The following is a 5000-nucleotide window of genomic DNA, read 5'->3' as shown; positions in this document are numbered from 1 at the left end:
CGTGACGTCATACCCGCAGAAGGAAAGCGGCTAAGACTCGGGGCATCAAATCTGATATCTGGAAATAAAGAAAAAATATATATTATTATATTTTAACGGACTCGTATTGGGTTCCGTTATTGTTATTTCGAAATTTTGTGTTTGCGAAATGGATTTTTAAAAGACAAGTCCGATGTTGATTTTATCTTAACAGATAACTCATGGAGAGGTTATTTGATTTTTAACCGAGGATTAGTACGAATATGAGAAAAAGAAAATAGAAAAAAAGGAAATTGTATAATTAGAAATAGAGTAAAACTCGCAATGTTAAAGAAAGGGAGAAAGAAAAAATCAAAAGAAAATCATTACACTAAGATAAGGTGATCAGATTAACCTTTGACCTTTTGACCTTTCCCAAAACTGCAAATTCTTAAAGTTTACTAATTAAACCTAATTTCGAAGCGAATGACGTGGTGTTGAGATGTCAGGTCATCAGCTGACAACTCAAGAATACACTGCTTAATTACAGGAGGTTAATTACATTAGTATTTTCTCAAGTTTTAATTACTTCTTATGTGAAACTTTTTTTTTTTTTGATGAAACAGTGTTCAAGTTAATTAAACTTTACTTCAAAAGAAACATATGCATTTTGTTCTAACTAAAATTAACCTGAATGCAGTAACTTTCCCGAGCACCCGACAGGTGTGGAATCACGTCCATTTCAGCCAACTTCTCTTTTAGGAAAACGAAGTCGTAGTCAAGGTCGTGAACCAAACGAAATGTGTTGCCGCTAAGAGCAATTATCAAGAATTGCTTCATTTGCAGTTAATTGCCTCTTTGCATGGCAACAGGGAATACTTTTGTTGATGAAAGAGAACTAGGAACAAGAACAGAGCAATCACCTGGCCCAAAGCAAAAAGGTGCATGAAAGCATACTGTATACGGAGTTTTCGGAAGTGTGGAAAATGGCTTCAAAAATTTCAAATCGTTTGATCTCGCAATAGAATTAATTCATAGTTTCTTTAAACTTTAGAAACATTTCATCATGCTCCTGTTTCTTTCCTTCCGTTTTCTTATTAAAATTACTTCTTGCATGAGTGATAACCTATGTAAGTCCATCAAAAGTCAAATTAAAAATGTAGCAATAGCAATCTGACACAAGATTTTCAAGCACAATATTCATTAATGCATGACAAGGATATACTATTATATTTTTTGGAGACCTTGTGGAATATGTTGAACAAATGCGAGGATTATAGCAATAGCACGCTTATATGCCTCCATGGTGATACCCAGTAAGAAGGGGACGTATAACACACACACACACACACACACACACACACACATTCATATTTCGTGTGTTAACGAGAAATTTAAGTCACACATGGAACTGCGAAAATATTCAGCCCAAAGTGAAATATCAAAGTCAAGATTACTGTTTTGGGATACGTTAATTTTTTAAATACGTCATGAAAATATGCCTCTTTTTAACATCTTACTTTTCATTTTTATTATATAACTATTAAATCACAAATAAGGACGATCAAAAGGAAGCTTCACCAAACCCTACACCTTATTCGAACACGAGCCTAAAGTAGTTTTCCGTCCAATGCAAAAAGCAGAGGCTTCGAATTCACTGTTCGAAGCTTCAATTACTCTCGAAAACGAGCTTGAATCCGAGTATACAGTACCTGGACCTAAGCTAGCAACGGCTGGGGCTTCATTTGGCCTTGTCACGTACAGTTCACTCAGTTGAAACACAGAAGTGGTAGCGGGTGGTTCCCTCGGTAATCCTACATTCAACTTGGCAGAGAAGACGGGTCACTTAAGTGTAGCAGGGAAGGGAAACGGAGCTGAACAGATGTAACCAAACCCGTGGTGAATGGATTTCCTCTCGTGTGGCGTTCGCTGTAAGTTGCCCGAGGAAGATTTCTGTGCTGGATTTTGTCTTTTTTTCCATTGCCCAATATTGGATGGATATAGGAGAACTTATAAAAACGCGAAAAAGAACATTTCAAATAGGTAAATATACAATGGCATACATACATTGTGTGTGTGTGTGTGTGTGTGTGTGTGTGTGTGTGTGTGTGTGTGTGTGTGTGTGTGTGTGTGTGTGTGTGTGTGTGCGTGCGTTCGTGCGTGCGTGCGTGCGTGCGTATGTGTGTGTGTGTGTGTGTGTTTGTGCGTGTGTGTGTGTGTGCGCAAGTGCGTGCGTGCGTGCACGTGTGCGTGTGTGTGTGCGAGCGCGCAAATATATGTGTGCTTGCGTGCGCGTATATATACACAAGTATCTTCCGGAACGTACCCCCATTGGCCGTTCAGATAGTAGGGTGACGCAGACCCTTTCCGCCACCCTTCGAACACACATGTACCAGGATAGCCTCCGATACTTTCTACGGCGTTGCCCTAGCCCGGAGTTGATCCGGTAAAAAGGTCGTTATATTTCCCCCGCTTACACACTTCCCTTTATCGTCATCCTCTACCCTCGCCAAAGCCATTACTTCAAAGAGATTGATCTTTGAGAAAATTCTTTTTGAAAGATTATACTCCGGTAACTTAACCATGGAAATATTTCTCCCGCGGAGAAGGACAGAGAGAGAGGGAGAGAGAGAGAGAGAGAGAGAGAGAGAGAGAGAGAGAGAGAGAGAGAGAGAGAGAGAGAGAGAGAGAGAGAGAGAGAGAGAGAGAGAAATAGAAATAGAAGAGAGAGCTACTGTTAACGAGAATAGGAAAGGATACCAAGAGACTAATAAAGTTCAAAATACATTGCACATAAATATTTTTCAGAAAATGAAACAGGGGAAAGAGAGAAACCTCCCAATATGAGAGGAGAAACACGAGGAACAAGACAGAAATTTTAGTGTTAATGAGAAAAACGAAAAAAGGGATAAAAGAGAGAAAAAAGTTATACATTGAAAATTATATATTGAATTTTAAGAACTTAATAACAGGAGTAAATGAAGAGTAGAAAAGAGAATAGAAAGGGAGAGAGAGTTAAAAAGTAATAAGAGAAGTTTTAAGAGAGAGAAAGGGAGAGGAGAGGGAAGTTAAGTACATCATTACCGTAATGAAATTGCAGAATCAACAAATAAATGAGCAATTTGTATTTTTGAGAGCAGATGAGATTTCAATTTTGACAGCAAACGAGATAGTACGAACACCCGCTGTCACTCTTTACTATTATTAGCCCACACTTTAATAGCTGTAATCAAGACCAGTGTTTTTTACTTGCGCTTATTATCATCCTAGCAAAATAATGTTAATTACAAACGCAATTAGATTACCCAATTTAGTTTCCTGCACTAAACGTGGCGTTGTAAAGTAGCGGCCTGACTGTAGCGCTAAAATGCTAAAGTTGATCAAGAATCCATTGCTAAAGAAGTAAAAAAAAACTACTATCTTCACACGAACAACTATAACTGTCCAAATAACTGTTATTAGACTGTCTGAGAGTCCGCGCATAAACATTTTATACCCTCCCGCTTCTCTCTCTCTTTCTCTCTCTCTCTCTCTCTCTCTCTCTCTCTCTCTCTCTCTCTCTCTCTCTCTCTCTCTCTCTCTCTCTCTCTCTCTCTCTCTCTCTCTCTCTCTCTCTGTCCCTTCATTCCCCCTCCCTCTCCCTAACTCCTTCCCTCCTTTCCACCCCCTCTGCCCTCTCATACTTAGTTCACTTTTATCCATTTTCTTTTTAAAATATCGAAAGTCGAGGGAGACAGCGAATCCACGAGAAACAATTTTCAGCACAGAAAACGTTGCTCAATCACAGAAAACGTTTGGCAATGGCATCCTAGGTACCAATAACAGTGAACCCCTTGTTGGGCTTCTCCCTTTGCCTTGGTTTAGCTCGTATTGGTCCTTTTAGAAAAATGCAGCACGCTGTTCCTTGTACACAGGGAACTCTATGTATTGTGTGTGTGCAGTGTGTGTGTGTGTGTGTGTGTGTGTGTGTGTGTGTGTGTGTGTGTGTGTGTGTGTGTGTGTGTGTGTGTGTGTGTATGTATAGATATACATATATGTGTTTGTGTAAATATTTGTTTGTTTCTGTGTGTGTGTGTATATTCGTTAGCTTATTTCTTTTGTGTACGTATATGTGTCGATGTGTGTTTATGTATGATTCTTTGTGTGTGAAGCCTGGAGGAAAGACGGAAGAAGCACCATAGAGGGATTTGCCAACTTCCGAGCGAGACGGACGGAGGAGAGGTTTAAATCCTTCAGTGGATATGGGTTTTCAGAGTAGATGGATGGCTTAAAAGGCTGGCCTGGAAACCGATTTCCCGACCCCATTGGTCTTATCGATAGCTTTTGCTTTTTTCTGTTGTTTCTCTGTGTATGTGTTTTTTTTTCCTTTCCTAAAGGTATAATACAACCCTTTATCGTTTTTCGAGTATATTGATGAAAACGTTCAAATATATTTGGATGTTTTCCAGATCCTTGGTAGTCATGATTTGAATTTCCCAATGATAATGATAATTGATAAGAACCGAAAACACAAATAAAGACAACTATAAATACATATTTAGGAAAACAATACTGAAAAAGAAAAAGAAACTTGACTAAGGGAATTATTCGAATTATTGGTTCTAAACCATAAGACAAATTACTCTTCCCTGTCCCTAGGTTTAAAAATCAAGTGTTCGGATAAAATATAGTTTGAAGCTTCGGGAGTTAATCTCGTTTTCTGCTTCGAAGCCGCTTCTGTTGGGTGCCGAAGCTTCGAATAATTTTTTTTTATTTGTATATTTTTTTCTTTCGTTTTATTATTATTATTATCATTATCATTATTATTATTATTATTATTATTATTATTATTATTATTATTATTATTATTATTATTATTATTTGATCATCATCATGGTATTTTCTTTCTATATTTTCATAGTTTCTGTCGAGGATTATAATTCTCATTAAATATAAACATTACTACTTGAATATGAAACTATCGTTTTGCTCCCTCTTTCAATACTTATTCTAACATGAATAAAGATTGCAACATTTTTTTCTTTTCTTTTCTTTTTAACGAA

General features: G+C 37.5%; 1 protein-coding gene across 1 annotated transcript in view; it reads right to left on the bottom strand.

Moving 5' to 3' along the window:
- The window catches only part of LOC119598545 (neuropeptide F receptor-like), a 72490-nt gene that overhangs the window by 117 nt on the left and 67373 nt on the right, over positions 1 to 5000 (bottom strand). The window contains exon 2 of the mRNA XM_037948174.1: positions 1 to 58. This exon is cut by the window's left edge and continues 117 nt beyond it. The gene's annotated coding sequence lies outside the window, so the exon portion shown is untranslated. The remainder of the gene's footprint in view (positions 59 to 5000) is intronic.

This window comes from Penaeus monodon, chromosome 41 (assembly GCF_015228065.2).
Source record: "Penaeus monodon isolate SGIC_2016 chromosome 41, NSTDA_Pmon_1, whole genome shotgun sequence".
NCBI lineage: Eukaryota > Metazoa > Arthropoda > Malacostraca > Decapoda > Penaeidae > Penaeus > Penaeus monodon.
Note: the sequence above shows the minus strand (reverse complement) of the source record. Positions and strands in the feature narration are given on the sequence as shown.